Source organism: Pseudophryne corroboree, chromosome 1 (assembly GCF_028390025.1).
Source record: "Pseudophryne corroboree isolate aPseCor3 chromosome 1, aPseCor3.hap2, whole genome shotgun sequence".
Lineage (NCBI taxonomy): Eukaryota > Metazoa > Chordata > Amphibia > Anura > Myobatrachidae > Pseudophryne > Pseudophryne corroboree.
This window is the reverse complement of record NC_086444.1, coordinates 436,970,856-436,993,780: the sequence shown is the minus strand read 5'-3', so window position 1 is coordinate 436,993,780 and position 22,925 is coordinate 436,970,856. Positions and strand designations below refer to the sequence as shown.

Here is a 22,925-nt window from a genome sequence, read left to right as displayed (position 1 = left end):
ATATATATATATATTTTAATTTTATCTCATTATCATCCAGTCTATATTAGCAGCAGACACAGTACGGTAGTCCACGGCTGTAGCTACCTCTGTGTCGGCAGTCGCTCGTCCATCCATAATTGTATACCACCTACCCGTGGTTTTTTTTTCTTCTATCTTCTTGATACTAGTAGCTTACTTTAGGAGTCTGCAGTGCTGACAGACAGTGTCCAGCAGGTCCGTCATTACATAATATATACCTGTCCGGCTGCAGTACTAGTGTGATATATATATATATATTTTAATTTTATCTCATTATCATCCAGTCTATATTAGCAGCAGACACAGTACGGTAGTCCACGGCTGTAGCTACCTCTGTGTAGGCAGTCGCGTCATCCATAAGTATACTAGTATCCATCCATCTCCATTGTTTACCTGAGGTGCCTTTTAGTTGTGCCTATTAAAATATGGAGAACAAAAATGTTGAGGTTCCAAAAATAGGGAAAGATCAAGATCGACTTCCACCTCGTGCTGAAGCTGCTGCCACTAGTCATGGCCGAGACGATGAAATTCCATCAACGTCGTCTGCCAAGGCCGATGCCCAATGTCATAGTACAGAGCATGTAAAATCCAAAACACCAAATATCAGTAAAAAAAGGACTCAAAAATCTAAAATAAAATTGTCGGAGGAGAAGCGTAAACTTGCCAATATGCCATTTACCACACGGAGTGGCAAGGAACGGCTGAGGCCCTGGCCTATGTTCATGGCTAGTGGTTCAGCTTCACATGAGGATGGAAGCACTCAGCCTCTCGCTAGAAAAATGAAAAGACTCAAGCTGGCAAAAGCACAGCAAAGAACTGTGCGTTCTTCGAAATCCCAAATCCACAAGGAGAGTCCAATTGTGTCGGTTGCGATGCCTGACCTTCCCAACACTGGACGTGAAGAGCATGCGCCTTCCACCATTTGCACGCCCCCTGCAAGTGCTGGAAGGAGCACCCGCAGTCCAGTTCCTGATAGTCAGATTGAAGATGTCAGTGTTGAAGTACACCAGGATGAGGAGGATATGGGTGTTGCTGGCGCTGGGGAGGAAATTGACAAGGAGGATTCTGATGGTGAGGTGGTTTGTTTAAGTCAGGCACCCGGGGAGACACCTGTTGTCCGTGGGAGGAATATGGCCATTGACATGCCTGGTGAAAATACCAAAAAAATCAGCTCTTCGGTGTGGAAGTATTTCAACAGAAATGCGGACAACATTTGTCAAGCCGTGTGTTGCCTTTGTCAAGCTGTAATAAGTAGGGGTAAGGACGTTAACCACCTCGGAACATCCTCCCTTATACGTCACCTGCAGCGCATTCATCATAAGTCAGTGACAAGTTCAAAAACTTTGGGCGACAGCGGAAGCAGTCCACTGACCAGTAAATCCCTTCCTCTTGTAACCAAGCTCACGCAAACCACCCCACCAACTACCTCAGTGTCAATTTCCTCCTTCCCCAGGAATGCCAAAAGTCCTGCAGGCCATGTCACTGGCAATTATGACGAGTCCTCTCCTGCCTGGGATTCCTCCGATGCATCCTTGCGTGTAACGCCTACTGCTGCTGGCGCTGCTGTTGTTGCTGCTGGGAGTCGATGGTCATCCCAGAGGGGAAGTCGTAAGACCACTTTTACTACTTCCACCAAGCAATTGACTGTCCAACAGTCCTTTGCGAGGAAGATGAAATATCACAGCAGTCATCCTGCTGCAAAGCGGATAACTGAGGCCTTGGCATCCTGGGTGGTGAGAAACGTGGTTCCGGTATCCATCATTACTGCAGAGGCAACTAGAGACTTGTTGGAGGTACTGTGTCCCCGGTACCAAATACCATCTAGGTTCCATTTCTCTAGGCAGGCGATACCGAAAATGTACACAGACCTCAGAAAAAGACTCACTAGTGTCCTAAAAAATGCAGTTGTACCCAATGTCCACTTAACCACGGACATGTGGACAAGTGGAGCAGGGAAGGCTCAGGACTATATGACTGTGACAGCCCACTGGGTAGATGTATGGACTCCCGCTGCAAGAACAGCAGCGGCGGCACCAGTAGCAGCATCTCGCAAACGCCAACTCTTTCCTAAGCAGGCTACGCTTTGTATCACCGCTTTCCAGAATACGCACACAGCTAAAAACCTCTTACGGCAACTGAGGAAGATCATCGCAGAATGGCTTACCCCAATTGGACTCTCCTGTGGATTTGTGGCATCGGACAACGCCAGCAATATTGTGTGTGCATTAAATATGGGCAAATTCCAGCACGTCCCATGTTTTGCACATACCTTGAATTTGGTGGTGCAGAATTATTTAAAAAACGAGAGGGGCGTGCAAGAGATGCTGTCGGTGGCCAGAAGAATTGCGGGACACTTTCGGCGTACAGGCACCACGTACAGAAGACTGGAGCACCACCAAAAACGCCTGAACCTGCCCTGCCATCATCTGAAGCAAGAAGTGGTAACGAGGTGGAATTCAACCCTCTATATGCTTCAGAGGTTGGAGGAGCAGCAAAAGGCCATTCAAGTCTATACAACTGAGCACGATATAGGAGGTGGAATTCACCTGTCTCAAGCGCAGTGGAGAATGATTTCAACGTTGTGCAAGGTTCTGCAACCTTTTGAACTTGCCACACGTGAAGTCAGTTCAGACACTGCCAGCCTGAGTCAGGTCATTCCCCTCATCAGGCTTTTGCAGAAGAAGCTGGAGACATTGAAGGAGGAGCTAACACAGAGCGATTCCGCTAGGCATGTGGGACTTGTGGATGGAGCCCTTAATTCGCTTAACAAGGATTCACGGGTGGTCAATCTGTTGAAATCAGAGCACTACATTTTGGCCACCGTGCTCGATCCTAGATTTAAAACCTACCTTGGATCTCTCTTTCCGGCAGACACAAGTCTGCTGGGGTTCAAAGAACTGCTGGTGACAAAATTGTCAAGTCAAGCGGAACGCGACCTGTCAACATCTCCTCCTTCACATTCTCCCGCAACTGGGGGTGCGAGGAAAAGGCTCAGAATTCCGAGCCCACCCGCTGGCGGTGATGCAGGGCAGTCTGGAGCGACTGCTGATGCTGACATCTGGTCCGGACTGAAGGACCTGACAACGATTACGGACATGTCGTCTACTGTCACTGCATATGATTCTCTCCCCATTGAAAGAATGGTGGAGGATTATATGAGTGACCGCATCCAAGTAGGCACGTCAGACAGTCCGTACTTATACTGGCAGGAAAAAGAGGCAATTTGGAGGCCCTTGCACAAACTGGCTTTATTCTACCTAAGTTGCCCTCCCACAAGTGTGTACTCCGAAAGAGTGTTTAGTGCCGCCGCTCACCTTGTCAGCAATCGGCGTACAAGGTTACATCCAGAAAATGTGGAGAAGATGATGTTCATTAAAATGAATTATAATCAATTCCTCCGTGGAGACATTGACCAGCAGCAATTGCCTCCACAAAGTAGTACACAGGGAGCTGAGATGGTGGATTCCAGTGGGGACGAATTGATAATCTGTGAGGAGGAGGATGTACACGGTGATATATCGGAGGATGATGATGAGGTGGACATCTTGCCTCTGTAGAGCCAGTTTGTGCAAGGAGAGATTAATTGCTTCTTTTTTGGTGGGGGTCCAAACCAACCCGTCATTTCAGTCACAGTCGTGTGGCAGACCCTGTCACTGAAATGATGGGTTGGTTAAAGTGTGCATGTCCTGTTTATACAACATAAGGGTGGGTGGGAGGGCCCAAGGACAATTCCATCTTGCACCTCTTTTTTCTTTAATTTTTCTTTGCGTCATGTGCTGTTTGGGGAGTATTTTTTTGAAGGGCCATCCTGCGTGACACTGCAGTGCCACTTCTAGATGGGCCAGGTGTTTGTGTCGGCCACTAGGGTCGCTTAGCTTACTCACACAGCTACCTCATTGCGCCTCTTTTTCTTCTTCTTTGCGTCATGTGCTGTTTGGGGAGTGTTTTTTGAAGGGTCATCCTGCGTGACACTGCAGTGCCACTCCTAGATGGGCCAGGTGTTTGTGTCGGCCACTAGGGTCGCTTAGCTTACTCACACAGCTACCTCATTGCGCCTCTTTTTTTCTTTGCGTCATGTGCTGTTTGGGGAGTCGTTTTTTGAAGGGCCAGCCTGCGTGACACTGCAGTGCCACTCCTAGATGGGCCAGGTGTTTGTGTCGGCCACTTGGGTCGTTGAGCTTAGTCACACAGCTACCTCATTGCGCCTCTTTTTTTCTTTGCATCATGTGCTGTTTGGGGAGTGCTTTTTGGAAGGGCCATCCTGCGTGACACTGCAGTGCCACTCCTAGATGGGCCAGGTGTTTGTGTCGGCCACTTGGGTCGCTGAGCTTAGTCACACAGCTACCTCATTGCGCCTCTTTTTTTCTTTGCGTCATGTGCTGTTTGGGGAGTGTTTTTTGGAAGGGCCATCCTGCGTGACACTGCAGTGCCACTCCTAGATGGGCCAGGTGTTTGTGTCGGCCACTTGGGTCGTTGAGCTTAGTCACACAGCTACCTCATTGCGCCTCTTTTTTTCTTTGCGTCATGTGCTGTTTGGGGAGTGTTTTTTGGAAGGGCCATCCTGCGTGACACTGCAGTGCCACTCCTAGATGGGCCAGGTGTTTGTGTCGGCCACTTGGGTCGTTGAGCTTAGTCACACAGCTACCTCATTGCGCCTCTTTTTTTCTTTGCATCATGTGCTGTTTGGGGAGTGTTTTTTGGAAGGGCCATCCTGCGTGACACTGCAGTGCCACTCCTAGATGGGCCAGGTGTTTGTGTCGGCCACTTGGGTCGTTGAGCTTAGTCACACAGCTACCTCATTGCGCCTCTTTTTTTCTTTGCGTCATGTGCTGTTTGGGGAGTGTTTTTTGGAAGGGCCATCCTGCGTGACACTGCAGTGCCACTCCTAGATGGGCCAGGTGTTTGTGTCGGCCACTTGGGTCGCTTAGCTTAGTCATCCAGCGACCTCGGTGCAAATTTTAGGACTAAAAATAATATTGTGAGGTGTGAGGTGTTCAGAATAGACTGAAAATGAGTGGAAATTATGGTTTTTGAGGTTAATAATACTTTGGGATCAAAATGACCCCCAAATTCTATGATTTAAGCTGTTTTTTAGGGTTTTTTGAAAAAAACACCCGAATCCAAAACACACCCGAATCCGACAAAAAAAATTTGGTGAGGTTTTGCCAAAACGCGTTCGAACCCAAAACACGGCCGCGGAACCGAACCCAAAACCAAAACACAAAACCCGAAAAATTTCCGGTGCACATCTCTAGCGTCTACCATTTTCGTGTTGACCGTTTTCCATGTTGACCTTTTCATGTGTCGACCTTTTGTACCTGTTGACCTTTTCATGTGTCGACCTTTTATATGTCAACATAATGACCATGTCGACCTTTCATCCCTGTCAACATTTTCACTGTTGACCTATTGATTGTAGACGATACTATTGTAGATCTATTGATCCAAAACCAAAAGAAATAGCAGCCACACGAACAAAGAAGACTGAGATAGACAAAATTTGAACATAGGTGGTCATTCCGAGTTGATCGCTCGTTATTTTTTTCTCGCAACGGAGCGATTAGTCGCTAATGCGCATGCGCAATGTCCGCAGTGCGACTGCGCCAAGTAAATTTGCTATTAAGTTTAGTATTTTACTCACGGCATTACGAGGTTTTTTCTTCGTTCTGGTGATCGTAGTGTGATTGACAGGAAGTGGGTGTTTCTGGGCGGAAACTGGGCGTTTTATGTGAGGGTTTGAAAAAACGCTGCCGTTTCTGGGAAAAACGCGGGAGTGGCTGGAGAAACGGGGGAGTGTCTGGGCGAACGCTGGGTGTGTTTGTGACGTCAAACCAGGAACGAAACTGACTGAACTGATCGCAGTGGCAGAGTAAGTCTCGAGCTACTCAGAAACTGCTAAGAACTGTCTATTCGCAAATCTGCTAATCTTTCGTTCGCAAATCTACTATGCTAAGATTCACTCCCAGTAGGCGGCGGCTTAGCGTGTGCAAAGCTGCTAAAAGCAGCTTGCGAGCGAACAACTCGGAATGACCACCATACTATCTTTTAAAAGAAGAACTTATTGCAAGACAAGTAGCATACATTGTAAGTCTAGCACTCAATACTATTAACACACACACACACACACACACACACACACACACACACACACACACACACACACATATAGCTCGGGTATATATTGCTCAGCAGAGGCGTAACTAGAATTTTTTCTCCCCCAACCCAAAACATTCTCTGTTGCCCCTCCCCCAACCCCCCCCCCCACCCATAATTGCCACTAGTAAAGTGATGAATCTGCAAAAAGGGTCGTGGCCTTGCTGAAATGGGAGTGGCTTTGCATAAAGGGGCGTGGCATTGCCAGAAAGACTACCTTATACCCCAGTTTTGCAACCTGCACGCCCAGATGTTGGCTACCGCAGGAAAATTAATAATCCTGATTCATGCCCCTTACATTATTTGTCATTTTTCCTCCTGATAGTAATGCCCAGTATACATTATGCCACAAACTGCAATGGCCCTTAGACATTATGCCACACACCATAATGCACGCACATTATGCTACACCAAAATGTCTGTGACACATGACACGCATCGCAATGCCCGTTATACATTATGCTACACACTGCAATGCCCCTGAGACATTATAGCACATACAGTGCCTGTGACATATTATGACACACACTGCAATGTCCATGATACATTATGCCACACACTGCAATGTCCGTGATACATTATGCCACATACTGCAATGCCCCAGAGACATTATACCACATACCACAATGCCCGTGATATAGTATGCCACACACCATAATGCCTGTGACACATACCGCAATGCCTGTTATACCCTATGCCACACACTGCAATGCCCCAGAGACATTATACCACAATGCCCGTGATATAGTATGCCACACACCGTAATGCCTGTGACACATTATGCCAACACTGCAATGTCCGTGATACATTATGCCACACACCGCAGTGCCCATTAAACATTAAGTCCTACAGTAAGGCTTCTAATTACTTTTAAATTACCTGCTCATTGCCAGGGGTTTCATGCTCTTGGTTCCATGCACAGTGCCAGGGGTTTTCATGCTCAGGGTGTCATGCTCGTTGCCAGGGGTTTCATGTGGTAGGTGTTATGCTTGTTGCCAGAGGTATCATGTGCTGGGTTTCAAGCTTGTTGCCAGGGGGTAATATTCGTTGCCAAGGGTTTCACGCACTGGGTGTTGTGCTTGTAACCAGGGGGTAATGCTTGTTGCTAGGGCTGTGCTCCCAGTGCCACATATGCCCCCAGTGCCAGATATTCCCCCACAGTGCCAGGTACACATATGCCCCCCGAGTGCCAGCTACACACATACCCCCAGTGCCAAATATGCCCCCCCCAGTGCCAGGTACACATATACCCACCAGTGCCAAATATGCCCCCCCGTGCCAAATATGCTCCCCCGGTACCAAATATGCCCCCCAGGGCCAACTATGACCCCCCCAGTGCCAAATATGCTCCCCCGGTGCCAAATATGCTCCCCCAGTGCCAGGTACACCCCCCCTCCCGGGCTCCCCCGCTGCTGTGCATTTTGAAAAGGAGGACACAGAGGGCACAGTGCGCGCATCTCCTGCGTGTCCCTCCTGGGACTCCGGCGGGAGCGGCGTGTCTTTTAAATGAAGTGCCAGATCGTGAGCCAATTAGAGCTCATGAACGGGCACTTCATTTAACAGACACACCGCTGCCGCCGGAGCCCCTGAGACATTATACCACATACCACAATGCCCGTGATATAGTATGCCACACACCGTAATGCCTTGACGCATACCGCAATGCCCGTTATACCCTATGCCACACACCGCAATGCTCGTTATACATTATGCCACACACTGCAATGCCCCTGAGACATTATACCACATACCACAATGCCCGTGATATAGTATTCCACACACCGTAATGCCTGTGACACATTATGACACACACCGCAATGTCCGTGATACATTATGCCACACACCACAATGCCCATTACACATTAAGTCCTACAGTAAGGCTTCTAATTACTTTTAAATTACCTGCTCATTGCCAGGGGTTTCATGCTCTTGGTTCCATGCATGGTGCCAGGGGTTTTCATGCTCATGGTGTCATGCTTGTTGCCAGGGGTTTCATGAAGTAGGTGTTATGCTTGTTGCCAGAGGTATTGTGTGCTGGGTTTCAAGCTTGTTGCCAGGGGGTAATATTTGTTGCCAGGGGTTTCATGCACTGGGTGTCATGCTCGTTGCTAGGGGGTAATGCTTGTTGCCAGGGATTTCATGAGCTGGGTGTTGTGCTTGCAACCAGGGGGTAATACTTGTTGCTAGGGCTGTGCTCCCAGTGCCATATATGCCCCCAGTGCTAGGTATTCCCTCACAGTGCTAGGTACACATATGCCCCCAGTGCCCAATATGCCCCCCCAGTGCCATCTACACACATACCCCCAGTGCCAAATATGCCCCCCCCCAGTGCCAGGTACACATATACCCCCAGTGCCAAATATGCTCCCCCAGTGCCAAATATGCTCCCCCGGTGCCAAATATGACCCCCCCAGTCGGTGCCCAATATACCCCCCCCGGTGCTAAATATGCTCCCCCAGTGTCAGGTACACACCCCCCCCCAAGCTCCCCCGCTGATCCCCGCTGCTGTGCGTTTTGGAAAGGAGGACACGGAGGGCACAGTGCGCGCATCTCCTGTGTGTCCCTCCAGCCCCTGCGCCTCCAAGCAAACGCAGGGGCTGCGGAGCCCTAGTTACGCCACTGTTGCTCAGGTATATTGCACTCACTGGAGAGATCCTGCATAAACTTAGCTTTCACGTTGCCTCACGTGCCTATTGGGAAATTTACCACTGGCCACGTCGTAGCCTGGGATCAACATCACAATCTGATGCAGACGCCAGCTGAGTTAGCCTTAGCGTACTCAGGCTAGGTGTCGCATGTGGCCTTGCAAGACCAAGAAATCTGCATCTGAGACACAGAGCTTGGCTTCACTACTCCCAGAAAACACGGCAACATGTCTGTTTCTGGAAATCTCCTCCCCCGCCCCACCCGCTAAACGCTTCTGCTAGTCAATCAGGTAGAGGCTGTTGTAAAAATGCGAGCCACATGCAGGATCTGCTCTGCACATGTGCAGAGTGGGCCCTGTGCCTGCGCAGTTTTCCGGTAATCATGAAACTGCGCAGGGGATTGCACAAGCGATCCATGCTTAATTAGGGCCATAGGGGGGTAATTCCGAGTTGATCGCTCGCTAGCAGTTTTTAGCAGCCGTGCAAATGCTATGCCGCCGCCCACTGGGAGTGTATTTTAGCTTAGCAGAAGTGCGAACGAAAGGATCGCAGAGCAGCTACAAATAAGAATTTACTTACCGATAATTCTATTTCTCGGAGTCCGTAGTGGATGCTGGGGTTCCTGAAAGGACCATGGGGAATAGCGGCTCCGCAGGAGACAGGGCACAAAAGTAAAGCTTTCCGATCAGGTGGTGTGCACTGGCTCCTCCCCCTATGACCCTCCTCCAAGCCAGTTAGGTACTGTGCCCGGACGAGCGTACACAATAAGGGAGGAATTTTGAATCCCGGGTAAGACTCATACCAGCCACACCAATCACACCGTACAACTTGTGATCTAAACCCAGTTAACAGTATGATAACAGCGGAGCCTCTGAAAAGATGGCTCACAACAATAATAACCCGATTTTTGTAACTATGTACAAGTATTGCAGATAATCCGCACTTGGGATGGGCGCCCAGCATCCACTACGGACTCCGAGAAATAGAATTATCGGTAAGTAAATTCTTATTTTCTCTATCGTCCTAGTGGATGCTGGGGTTCCTGAAAGGACCATGGGGATTATACCAAAGCTCCCAAACGGGCGGGAGAGTGCGGATGACTCTGCAGCACCGAATGAGAGAACTCCAGGTCCTCCTTAGCCAGGGTATCAAATTTGTAGAATTTAGCAAACGTGTTTGCCCCTGACCAAGTAGCTGCTCGGCAAAGTTGTAAAGCCGAGACCCCTCGGGCAGCCGCCCAAGATGAGCCCACCTTCCTTGTGGAATGGGCATTTACATATTTTGGCTGTGGCAGGCCTGCCACAGAATGTGCAAGCTGAATTGTATTACACATCCAACTAGCAATAGTCTGCTTAGAAGCAAGAGCACCCAGTTTGTTGGGTGCATACAGGATAACAGCAAGTCAGTTTTCCTGACTCCAGCCGTCCTGGAACATATTTTCAGGGCCCTGACAACATCTAGCAACTTGGAGTCCTCCAAGTCCCTAGTAGGTGCAAGGCACCACAATAAGCTGGTTCAGGTGAAACACTGACACCACCTTAGGGAGAGAACTGGGGACGAGTCCGCAGCTCTGCCCTGTCCGAATGGACAAACAGATATGGGCTTTTTTGAGAAAAAACCACCAATTTGACACTCGCCTGGTCCAGGCCAGGGCCAAGCGCATGGTCACTTTTCATGTGAGATGCTTCAAATCCACAGATTTGACTGGTTTTAAACCAATGTGATTTGAGGAATCCCAGAACTACGTTGAGATCCCACAGTGCCACTGGAGGCACAAAAGGGGGTTGTATATGCAATACTCCCTTGACAAACTTCTGGACTTCAGGAACTGAAGCCAATTCTTTCTGGAAGAAAATCGACAGGGCCGAAATTTGAACCTTAATGGACCCCAATTTGAGGCCCATAGACACTCCTGTTTGCAGGAAATGCAGGAAACGACCGAGTTGAAATTTCTTTGTGGGGCCTTCCTGGCCTCACACCACGCAACATATTTTCGCCACATGTGGTGATAATGTTGTGCGGTCACCTCCTTTCTTGCTTTGACCAGGGTAGGAATGACCTCTTCCGGAATGCCTTTTTCCCTTAGGATCCGGCTTTCCACCGCCATGCCGACAAACGCAGCTGCGGTAAGTCTTGGAACAGACATGGTACTTGCTGAAGCAAGTCCCTTCTTAGCGGCAGAGGCCATAAAACCTCTGTAAGCATCTCTTGAAGTTCCGGGTACCAAGTCCTTCTTGGCCAATCCGGAGCCATGAGTATAGTTCTTACTCCTCTACGTCTTATAATTCTCAGCACCTTAGGTATGAGAAGCAGAGGAGGGAACACATACACCGACTGGTACACCCACGGTGTTACCAGAACGTCCACAGCTATTGCCTGAGGGTCTCTTGACCTGGCGCAATACCTGTCCCGTTTTTTGTTCAGACGGGACGCCATCATGTCCACCTTTGGTATTTCCCAACGGTTTACAATCATGTGGAAAAAACTTCCCGATGAAGTTTCCACTCTCCCGGGTGGAGGTCGTGCCTGCTGAGGAAGTCTGCTTCCCAGTTTCCATTCCCGGGATGAAACACTGCTGACAGTGCTATCACATGATTTTCCGCCCAGCGAAAAGTCCTTGCAGTTTTTGCCATTGCCCTCCTGCTTCTTGTGTCGCCCTGTCTGTTTACGTGGGCGACTGCCGTGATGTTTTTCCCACTGGATCAATACCGGCTGACCTTGAAGCAGAGGTCTTGCTAAGCTTAGAGCATTATAAATTTACCCTTAGCTCCAGTATATTTATGTGGAGAAAAGTCTCCAGACTTGATCACACTCCCTGGAAATTTTTTCCTTGTGTGACTGCTCCCCAGCCTCTCGGGCTGGGCTCCGTGGTCACCAGCATCCAATCCTGAATGCCGAATCTGCGGCCCTCTAGAAGATGAGCACTCTATAACCACCACAGGAGAGACACCCTTGTCCTTGGATATAGGGTTATCCGCTGATGCATCTGAAGATGCGATCCGGACCATTTGTCCAGCAGATCCCACTGAAAAGTTCTTGCGTGAAATCTGCCGAATGGAATTGCTTCGTAGGAAGCCACCATTTTTACCAGGACCCTTGTGCAATGATGCACTGTTTTTAGGAGGTTCCTGACTAGCTCGGATAACTCCCTGGCTTTCTCTTCCGGGAGAAACACCTTTTTCTGGACTGTGTCCAGAATCATCCCTAGGCACAGCAGACGTGTCGTCGGGATCAGCTGCGATTTTGGAATATTTAGAATCCACCCGTGCTGTTGTAGCAGTATCCGAGATAGTGCTACTCCGACCTCCAACTGTTCCCTGGACTATGCCCTTATCAGGAGATCGTCCAAGTAAGGGATAATTAAGACGCCTTTTCTTCGAAGAAGAATCATCATTTCGGCCATTACCTTGGTAAAGACCCGGGGTGCCGTGGACAATCCAAACGGCAGCGTCTGAAACTGATAGTGACAGTTCTGCACCACGAACCTGAGGTACCCTTAGTGAGAAGGGCAAATTTGGGACATAGAGGTAAGCATCCCTGATGTCCCGGGACACTATATAGTCCCCTTCTTCCTGGTTCGTTATCACTGCTCTGAGTGACTCCATCTTGATTTGAACCTTTGTAAGTGTTCAAAAAATTTTTTAGAATAAGTCTCACCTAGCCTTCTGGCTTCAGTACCACAATATAGTGTGGAATAATACCCCTTTTCTTGTAGTAGGAGGGGTAATTTAATTATCACCTGCTGGGAATACAGCTTGTGAATTTTTTCCCATACTGCCTCCTTGTCGGAGGGAGACCTTGGTAAAGCAGACTTCAGGAGCCTGCGAAGGGGAAACGTCTCGACATTCCAATCTGTACCCCTGGGATACTACTTGTAGGATCCAGGGGTCCTGTACGGTCTCAGCGCCATGCTGAGAACTTGTCAGAAGCGGTGGAACGCTTCTGTTCCTGGGAATGGGCTGCCTGCTGCAGTCTTCTTCCCTTTCCTCTATCCCTGGGCAGATATGATCTTATAGGGACGAAAGGACTGAGGCTGAAAAGACGGTGTCTTTTTCTGCAGAGATGTGACTTAGGGTAAAAACGGCGGATTTTCCAGCAGTTGCCGTGGCCACCAGGTCCGATGGACCGACCCCAAATAACTCCTCTTCCTTTATACGGCAATACACCTTTGTGCCGTTTGGAATCTGCATCACCTGACCACTGTCGTGTCCATAACATCTTCTGGCAGATATGGACATCGCATTTACTCTTGATGCCAGAGTGCAAATATCCCTCTGTGCATCTCGCATATATAGAAATGCATCCTTTAAATGCTCTATAGTCAATACAATACTGTCCCTGTCAAGGGTATCAATATTTTTAGTCAGGGAATCCGACCAAGCCACCCCAGCTCTGCACATCCAGGCTGAGGCGATCGCTGGTCGCAGTATAACACCAGTATGTGTGTATATACTTTTTATGATATTTTCCAGCCTCCTGTCAGCTGGTCCTTGAGGACGGCCCTATCTATAGACGGTACCGCCACTTGTTTTGATAAGCGTGTGAGCGCCTTATCCACCCTAAGGGGTGTTTCCCAACGCGCCCTAACTTCTGGCGGGAAAGGGTATACCGCCCATAATTTTCTATCGGGGGGAACCCACGCATCATCACACACTTTATTTAATTTATCTGATTCAGGAAAAACTACGTAGTTTTTTCACATCCCACATAATACCCTCTTTTGTGGTACTTGTAGTATCAGAAATATGTAACACCTCCTTCATTGCCTTTAACGTGTGGCCCTAATAAGGAATACGTTTGTTTATTCACCGTCGACACTGGATTCAGTGTCCCTGTCTGTGTCTGTGTCGACCGACTAAAGTAAACGGGCGTTTTAAAACCCCTGACGGTGTTTTTGAGACGTCTGGACCGGTACTAATTGTTTGTCGGCCGTCTCATGTCGTCAACCGACCTTGCAGCGTGTTGACATTATCACGTAATTTCCTAAATAAGCCATCCATTCCGGTGTCGACTCCCTAGAGAGTGACATCACCATTACAGGCAATTGCTCCGCCTCCTCACCAACATCGTCCTCATACATGTCGACACACACGTACCGACACACAGCACACACACAGGGAATGCTCTGATAGAGGACAGGACCCACTAGCCCTTTGGAGAGACAGAGGGAGAGTTTACCAGCACACACCAAAAACGCTATAATTATATAGGGACAACCTTATATAAGTGTTTTCCCTTATAGCATCTTTTTTATATATATTTCTAACGCCAATTTAGTGCCCCCCCTCTCTGTTTTAACCCTGTTTCTGTAGTGCAGTGCAGGGGAGAGCCTGGGAGCCTTCCCTCCAGCCTTTCTGTGAGGGAAAATGGCGCTGTGTGCTGAGGAGATAGGCCCCACCCCTTTTTCGGCGGCCTCGTCTCCCGCTCTTAACGGATTCTGGCAGGGGTTAAATATCTCCATATAGCCTCCGGAGGCTATATGTGAGGTATTTTTAGCCAAAATAGGTATTCATTTGCCTCCCAGGGCGCCCCCCTCCCAGCGCCCTGCACCCTCAGTGACTGCCGTGTGAAGTGTGCTGAGAGGAAAATGGCGCACAGCTGCAGTGCTGTGCGCTACCTTTAGAAGACTGAGGAGTCTTCTGCCGCCGATTCTGGACCTCTTCTTACTTCAGCATCTGCAAGGGGGCCGGCGGCAAGGCTCCGGTGACCATCCAGGCTGTACCTGTGATCGTCCCTCTGGAGCTGATGTCCAGTAGCCAAGAAGCCAATCCATCCTGCACGCAGGTGAGTTCACTTCTTCTCCCCTAAGTCCCTCGTTGCAGTGATCCTGTTGCCAGCAGGACTCACTGTAAAATAAAAAACCTAAGCTAAACTTTTCTAAGCAGCTCTTTAGGAGAGCCACCTAGATTGCACCCTTCTCGGCCGGGCACAAAAATCTAACTGGCTTGGAGGAGGGTCATAGGGGGAGGAGCCAGTGCACACCACCTGATCGGAAAGCTTTACTTTTGTGCCCTGTCTCCTGCGGAGCCGCTATTCCCCATGGTCCTTTCAGGAACCCCAGCATCCACTAGGACGATAGAGAAAAGTTTTTTTGTGCAGTTTCAGAGTAGCTTCAGACCTACTCAGCGCTTGCGATCACTTCAGACTGTTCAGTTCCTGTTCTGACGTCACACACCCGCCCAGCGTTCACCCAGCCACGCCTGCATTTTTCCTGGCACGCCTGCGTTTGTACAAACACTCCCTGAAAACGGTCAGTTGCCACCCAGAAACGCCCACTCCATGTCAATCACTCTGCGGTCTGCAGTGCAACTGAAATGCTTCGCTAGACCCAGTGCAAAACTGTATCGTTCGTTGTGCGTGTACGACGCGTGTGCGCATTGTGCCGCATATGCATGTGCAGAACTGCCATTTTTTTAGCCTGATCGCTGCACTGCGAACAAATGCAGCTAGCGATCAACTCGGAATGACCCCTACAGACAGAACAGGTGATGAACAGAAAAAAAAATCACTATTATTAAAATCATTTTTTTCCTTCACAGATTACATTAAACATATTGTGTTTATTCTGTTGTTGTTATAATAATACTTTTTATTGAATTAAAAAAAAACATATACAGAATATACAGAAAACATATATGGCTGAGAGTGGGGGCAGGGGGAGATTTATGAAATCTTGGAGAGAGAAAAAGTAGAGAAAAATAAAATACCTACCACTCAGCTTCAGTAATTTTCCAAACACATCCTGTAACATTACAGTTAGGAACTGATTGATTGGTATTTTATCTCTGTCCACTTTCTCACTCTCCAAACTTTAATAAATCTACCCCTAAAGGTTATATAGTCAGACCCAAACATTTCAAAGAACAAGATCTGTCATGTTTAGGAAAGTCAGGGGGTACAACTGCAGGAGAGCTACTGAAGGAACGTTAATGTGAGAGTAAAACTGTGAAGAGCAGGTCTGAGACATTCCACCAAGGGACCTGGACTTGTGGGCAGTGCTAGGGGTGGATTTAGCTGTGAGGCTTCCCCTAGGCACAACAGTAATAGCCGCACCTCGCCTACCAATTTATTTAAATTTATATTGATTGGTTATAAGTAGAGATGTGCACCGGAAGTTTTTCGGGTTTTGTGTTTTGGTTTTGGATTCGGTTCCGCGGCCGTGTTTTGGATTCGGACGCGTTTTGGCAAAACCTCCCTGAAAATTTTTTGTCGGATTCGGGTGTGTTTTGGATTCGGGTGTTTTTTTTCAAAAACCCCTCAAAAACAGCTTAAATCATAGAATTTGGGGGTAATTTTGATCCCATAGTATTATTAACCTCAATAACCACCATTTCCACTCATTTCCAGTCTATTCTGAACACCTCACACCTCACAATATTATTTTTATTCCTAAAATTTGCACCGAGGTCGCTGGATGACTAACTAAGCGACCCAATTGGGCGGCACAAACACCTGGCCCATCTAGGAGTGGCACTGCAGTGTCAGACAGGATGGCACTTAAAAAAATTGTCCCCAAACAGCACATGATGCATAGAAAAAAAGTGGTGCACCAAGGTCGCTGGATGGCTAAGCTAAGCGACCCAAGTGGCCGGTACAAACACCTGGCCCATCTAGGAGTGGCACTGCAGTGTCAGACAGGATTTCACTTAAAAAAATAGTCCCCAAACAGCACATGATGCAAAGAAAAAAAGAGGTGCACCAAGGTCGCTGGATGACTAGCTAAGCGACCCAAGTGGCCGGCACAAACACCTGGCCCATCCAGGAGTGGCACTGCAGTGTCAGACAGGATGGCACTTAAAAAAATAGTCCCCAAACAGCACATGATGCAAAGAAAAAAAGAGGTGCACCAAGGTCGCTGGATGGCTAAGCTTAGCGACCCAAGTGACCGGCACAAACACCTGGCCCATCTAGGAGTAGCACTGCAGTGTCAGACAGGATGGCATTTAAAAAAATAGTCCCCAAACAGCACACGAAGCAAAGAAAAGAGAAAAAGAGGTGCACTGTGGTCACTGGACGGCTAAGCTAAGCGACACAAACACCTCAATATCACAGGAATTATTAATTCTAATCAATGGTATTATTGGTCCAAATCACTGGAATAAAATGACAAAATCACAGGAATTATTAATTCTAATCAATGGTATTATTGGTCCAAATCACTGGAAGAAAATGACAAAATCACAGGAATTATTCGTTCTAATCAATGGTATTACTGGTACAAATCACTGAAAGAAAATGACAAAATCACAGGAATTATTTGTTCTAATCAATGGTATTACTGGTACAAATCCCTGGAAGAAAATGACAAAATCACAGGAATTATTAGTTCTAATCAAAGGTATTATTGGTCCAAATCACTGGAAGAAAATGACAAAATCACTGGAATTATGCGTAAACATTTGTAGAAAGTCGCTGCTTTCTGATTACAGATATGCTCAGATATTCCTGCGAATCCACAATCCCTTCCCAGAGGAAAAAGAAATTGAGAAACCGTTGTTTGAGAACGTTTGTTCTCTATCCCTTACAAAGGAACAAACCACTTTCCAAGAAGACTGACGTTTTAGGGATTATGGAGACATAATGTTTTTGAATAAAAATCCTAAAGCAGGTGGTGTATTAGAGCAAAAGAGTGCAAGAGACCAGCCATGCAGTTTCTGATATATTATGACAAAATGTTACTGTATTTCATAAGCACTCATTCCTAACTCTTCTAAGTACTGTTTGGTATACTGTATCTGGCTTCCATGAGGTAGTTGTGCATTATTTCAGCTTGCATTGACCTTTTTGAAAGCGGTAGAAGTTATCGATTCATTCCCCCCCCCCCCCCTATTTTTAATTTTCTCCTGCATAGCCCAGTAAAATGTTGCAATGTTAAGTACTGACTTGTGCCTTTTGGGGGTCCACTTCTTCACCAAACCCAGCCAAATCTCATCCTAACCCTCTGTTCCACGTTCTCTATGTACCCCATCTGTGTCACCCACGTCTGTCTACCCCCCCCCCCCCCCCCCCTTTAGATTACAAGCTCTCACGAGCAGGGCCCTCTTCCCTCATGTGCTTATCCTTTGTCTTACTTTAATAATCTTCAACTGTACCACATCCAGCAGTCTTCTGCCACCTGATACTTATTCTAGTGTCATCTGCTGATGTAACTATGTTTATTTACCCTGTACTTGTCCTATACTGTCATCAACTGTAAGTTGCTGTTTTCCTGTTTGATTATTTATGTACTCTGTAATTGGGTGCTGCGGAACCCTTGTGGCGCCATATAAATAAAGGATAATAATAATAATAATAATAATATAGGGTGTATAATCCCCAGGTGTATCTCACACATCCCTCAGTACAGATTACAGGATGTATAAAATCACCAGGTGTATAACACACGTCGCACAGTACAGTATACATACTGGTCACAATAATGCAGCACAGAGATAGTATACTTGACACAGAGCTGCAAGATACACAGCAATGGCCTACTGTACTGTACTATATATGTATACTGCTGGTCACCAAAATGTTGCATTGTCCTACTATATACTGGTCACAATAATGCAGCACAGAGATAGTATACTTGACACAGAGCTGCAAGATACACAGCAATGGCCTACTGTACTGTACTACTATAATACTGGTGGTCCCCAGTCCCCACAATGCAGCATACTGAGTACAGATATTTGCAGCACACTGAGCACAGATATGGAGCGTTTTCAGGCACGTAGATATTTTCAGCACACTGAGCACAGATATTTGCAGCACACTGAGCACAGATATTTGTAGCACACTGAGCACAGATTACGGAGCTTTTCAGGGAGAGAACGCAGCCACGTCCTCTCCGTTCAATCTCCAATGCACGAGTGGAAAATGGCGGCGACACGCGGCTCTTTATATAGAATATGAATCTTGCGAGAATCCGACAGCGGGGTGACGATGTTTGGGCGCGTTCGGGTTAACTGAGAAAGGTGGGAAGATCCGAGGCTGCCTCGGAACCGTGTAAAATAGGTGAAGTTCGGGGAGGTTCGTATCTTGACGAACCGAACCCGCTCATCTCTAGTTATAAGTAGAGATGTGCGCGGGCACTTTTTGTGTTTTGGTTTTGGTTCTAATTCCATTTTCGTGTTTTGGTTTTGGCTTGGTTTTGCCAAAACCACCTTTTCGTGTTTTGGTTTTGGTTTTGGATCTGGATGATTTTTGGGGAAAAAAACATAAAAACAGCTAAAATCACAGAATTTGGGGGTAATTTTGCTCCTACAGGATTATTAACCTCAATAACAATCATTTCCACTCATTTCCAGTCTATTCTGAACACCTCTCACCTCACAATATTATTTTTAGGCCTAAAAGTTGCACCAAGGTGGTTGTATGACTAAGCTTAGCGACACAAGTGTGCGCCACAAACACCTGGCCCATCTAGGAGTGGCACTGCAGTAGCAGACAAGATGGCACTATTCAAAAACTAGTCACCAAACAGCACAGGATGCAAAGAAGAAAAATAGATGCAATTAGGTAGCTGGATGGCCAAGCTAAGCGACACAAGTGTGCGGCACAAACACCTGGCCCATCTAGGAGTGTCACTGCAGTGGCAGACAGGATGGCAGATTTAAAAAATAGGCCTCAAACAGCACATTATGCAAAGAAGAAAAAGAGGTGCAATGAGGTAGCTGGATGGCCAAGCTAAGCGACACAAGTGTGCGGCACAAACTCCTGGCCCATCTAGGAATTGCACTGCAGTTACAGACAGGATGGTACTTAAAAAACTACTCCCCAAACAGCACATAATGCAAAGAAGAAAAAGAGGTGCAAGATGGAATTGTCCTTGGGCCCTCCCACCCACCCTTATGTTGTATAAACAGGACATGCACACTTTAACAAACCAATCATTTCAGTGACAGGGTCTGCCACACGACTGTGACTGAAATGGCTGGTTTGTTTGGGCCCCCACCAAAAAAGAAGCAATCAATCTCTCCTTGCACAAACTGTCCCCACTGGAATCCACCATCACAGGTCCCTGTGTACTTTCTGGAGGCAATTGCTGGTAAAGGTCTTCCCAGAGGAATTTATAATTCATTTTGATGAACATCATCTTCTCCACATTTAGTGGAAGTAACCTCCTACGCCGATCGCTCACAAGGTTACCGGCTGCACTAAACACTCTTTCGGAGTACACAATGGAGGAGGGGGGGGCAACTTAGGTAAAATAAAGACAGTTTGTGCAAGAGCCTCTTTTTCCTGCCAGTACAGTATACGTATTGACTGTCTGACATGCCTACTTGGATGCTGTCACTCATATAATCCTCCACCATTCTTTCAATAGTGACAATCATATGCAGTGACAGTAGACATGTCAGTAATCATTGGCAGGTCCTTCAGTCCGGACCAGATGTCAGATTTTGCTCCTGACTGCCCTGCATCACCGCCAGTGGGTGGGCTAGGAAATCTTATCCTTTTCCTTGCAGCCCCAGTGGCGGGAGAAATTGAAGGAGGAGCTGTTGACGGGTCACGTTCCGCTTGAGTTGACAATTTACTAACCAGCAGGTCTTTGCACCTCTGCAGAAACTTGTGTCTGCTGGAAAGAGAGATGAAATGTAGGTTTTAAACCTAGGATCGAGCACGGTGGCCAAAATGTAGTGCACTGATTTCAACAGATTGACCACCCTTGAATCCTGGCAAAGCAAATGAAGGGCTCCATCCACAAGTCCCACATACTTTGCGGAATCGCTCCGTCTTAGCTCCTCCTTCAAATTATCCAGCTGCTTCTGTAAAAGCCTGATGAGGGGAATGACCTGACTCAAGCTGGAAGTGTCTGAACTGACTTCACGTGTGGCAAGTTCGAAGGGTTGGAGAACCTTGCACAAGACTGAAATCATTCTCCACTGCGCTTGAGTCAGGTGCATTACCCCTCCTTTGCCTATATCGTAGGTGGATGTATAGGCTTGAATGGCCTTTTGCTGCTCCTCCATCCTCTGAAACATATAGAGTGTTGAATTCCACCTCGTTACCACCTCTTGCTTCAGTTGATGGCGGGGCAGGGTCAAGATTGTTTGCTGGCGCTCCAGTCTTCGTTATGCAGTGGCAGAATGCCGAAAGTTGCCCACAATTTTTCGGTCCACCGACAGCATCTCCTGTACACCCCTCTCATTTTTCAAAAAAATCTGCACACCAAATTAATTGTATGTGCAAAACATGGGACATGCTGGAATTTGCCCAGATGTAATGCACTCACAATATTGGTGGCATTGTCCGATATCACAAATCCTCAGGAGAGTCCAATTGGGGTAAGTCATTCTGCGATGATGTTTCTAAGTTTCCGTAAGAGGTTGTCAGCTGTGTGCCTCTTATGGAAAGCGGTGATACATAGCGTAGCCTGCCTAGGAACGAGTTGGCGTTTGCAAGATGCTGCTACTGGTGCTACTGCGGGGGGCCTTACATATCCAGGCCAGTGGGCTGTTACAGTCATATAGTCCTTAGTCTGCCCTGTTCCACTTGTCCACATGTCCGTGGTTAAGTGGACACTGGATACAACTGCATTTTGTAGGACACTGGTGACTCTTTTTCTGACATCTGTATACATTCTCAGTATCGCCTGCCTAGAGAAGTGGAACCTAGATGGGATTTGATACCGAGGACACACTATCTCCATCAAATCTCTAAGTGCCACTGAACCAGTGGTGGATACCGGATGCACGTCTAAAACCAACATAGCTGTCAAGGCCTCAGTTATCCGCTTTGACTGCTGTCATATTTCATCTTCCTCACAAAGGACTGTTGGACAGTCAATTGCTTACTGGAAGTAGTACAAGTGGTCTTCCGACTTCCCCTCTGGGATGACGATTGACTCCCAGCAGCAACAACAGTAGCGGCAGCAACAGCAGGCATAACACTCAAGGAAACCTACGGAGGAATCCCGGTTAGGAGAGGACTCCTCAGTCTTGACAGTGACATGGCCTGCAGGACTACGGACGTTCCTGACTAAGGAAGAAGTTGATGTTGAGGGAGTTTTATTTTTTCTAGTGGGAGGATGAGGGCTTCCATTGTCATGTGAAGCTGAACTACTAACCATGAACATAGGCCAGGGCCTCAGCCGTTCCTTGCCACTCTGTGTCGTAAATGGCATATTGGTAAGTTTACGTTTCTCCTAAGATGATTTAAATTTCTTTTTTTGGTTCTTTTTACTGAACTTTGGCTTTTTGGCTTCTACATGCCCTCTACTATTACATTGGGCATCGGCCTTGGCAGATGACGTTCATGGCATTTCATCGTCTATGTCATGGCTAGTGGCAGCAGCTTCAGCACTAGGAGGAAGTGGTTCTTCTTGATCTTTCCCTATTTTCTTTTCTAAATTTTTGTTCTCCATTATTTTTTGGGAGTTATATGAGACAATATGCGGCACAGAAATGACTGGAATTACTGATGAGACAGGACACTACCACTGGTCTGATGCAGCACAATAGGTTGTTGTTATAATTATTATACTACAGCAGTGAACATATAGCAGCAGCGTATATCATCACTGGAATTACTGATGAGACAGGACACTACCACTGGTCTGATGCAGCACAACAGGTTGTTGTTATAATAATTATACTGCAGCAGTGGACATATAGCAGCAGCATGTAATGTCACTGGAATTACTGATGAGACAGGACACTACCACTGGTCTGATGCAGCACAACAGGTTGTTGTTATAATAATTATACTGCAGCTGTGGACATATAGCAGCAGCATGTATCGTCACTGGAATTACTGATGAGACAGGACACTACCACTGGTCTGATGCAGCACAACAGGTTGTTGTTGTTGTTGTTGTTGTTATAATTATTATACTGCAGCAGTGGACATATAGCAGCAGCGTATATCGTCACTGGAATTACTGATGAGACAGGACACTACCACTGGTCTGATGCAGCACAACAGGTTGTTGTTATAATTGTTATACTGCAGCAGTGGACATATAGCTGCAGCGTATATCATTACTGGAATTACTGATGAGACAGGACACTACCACTGGTCTGCACAACCCAGTACCACTTTATACAGCTACACTGGATATATGCAGCAAAGAACACCAACACTGTGACTGGCTGGACTGAAGCAGCACAATACACTGAC

The 22,925-nt window shown here is 47.2% G+C and overlaps 1 protein-coding gene across 1 annotated transcript in view; it reads right to left on the bottom strand.

Moving 5' to 3' along the window:
• The window catches only part of LOC134970551 (uncharacterized), a 95,790-nt gene that overhangs the window by 48,642 nt on the left and 24,223 nt on the right, over positions 1–22,925 (bottom strand). The gene's annotated exons all lie outside the window — the stretch shown is intronic.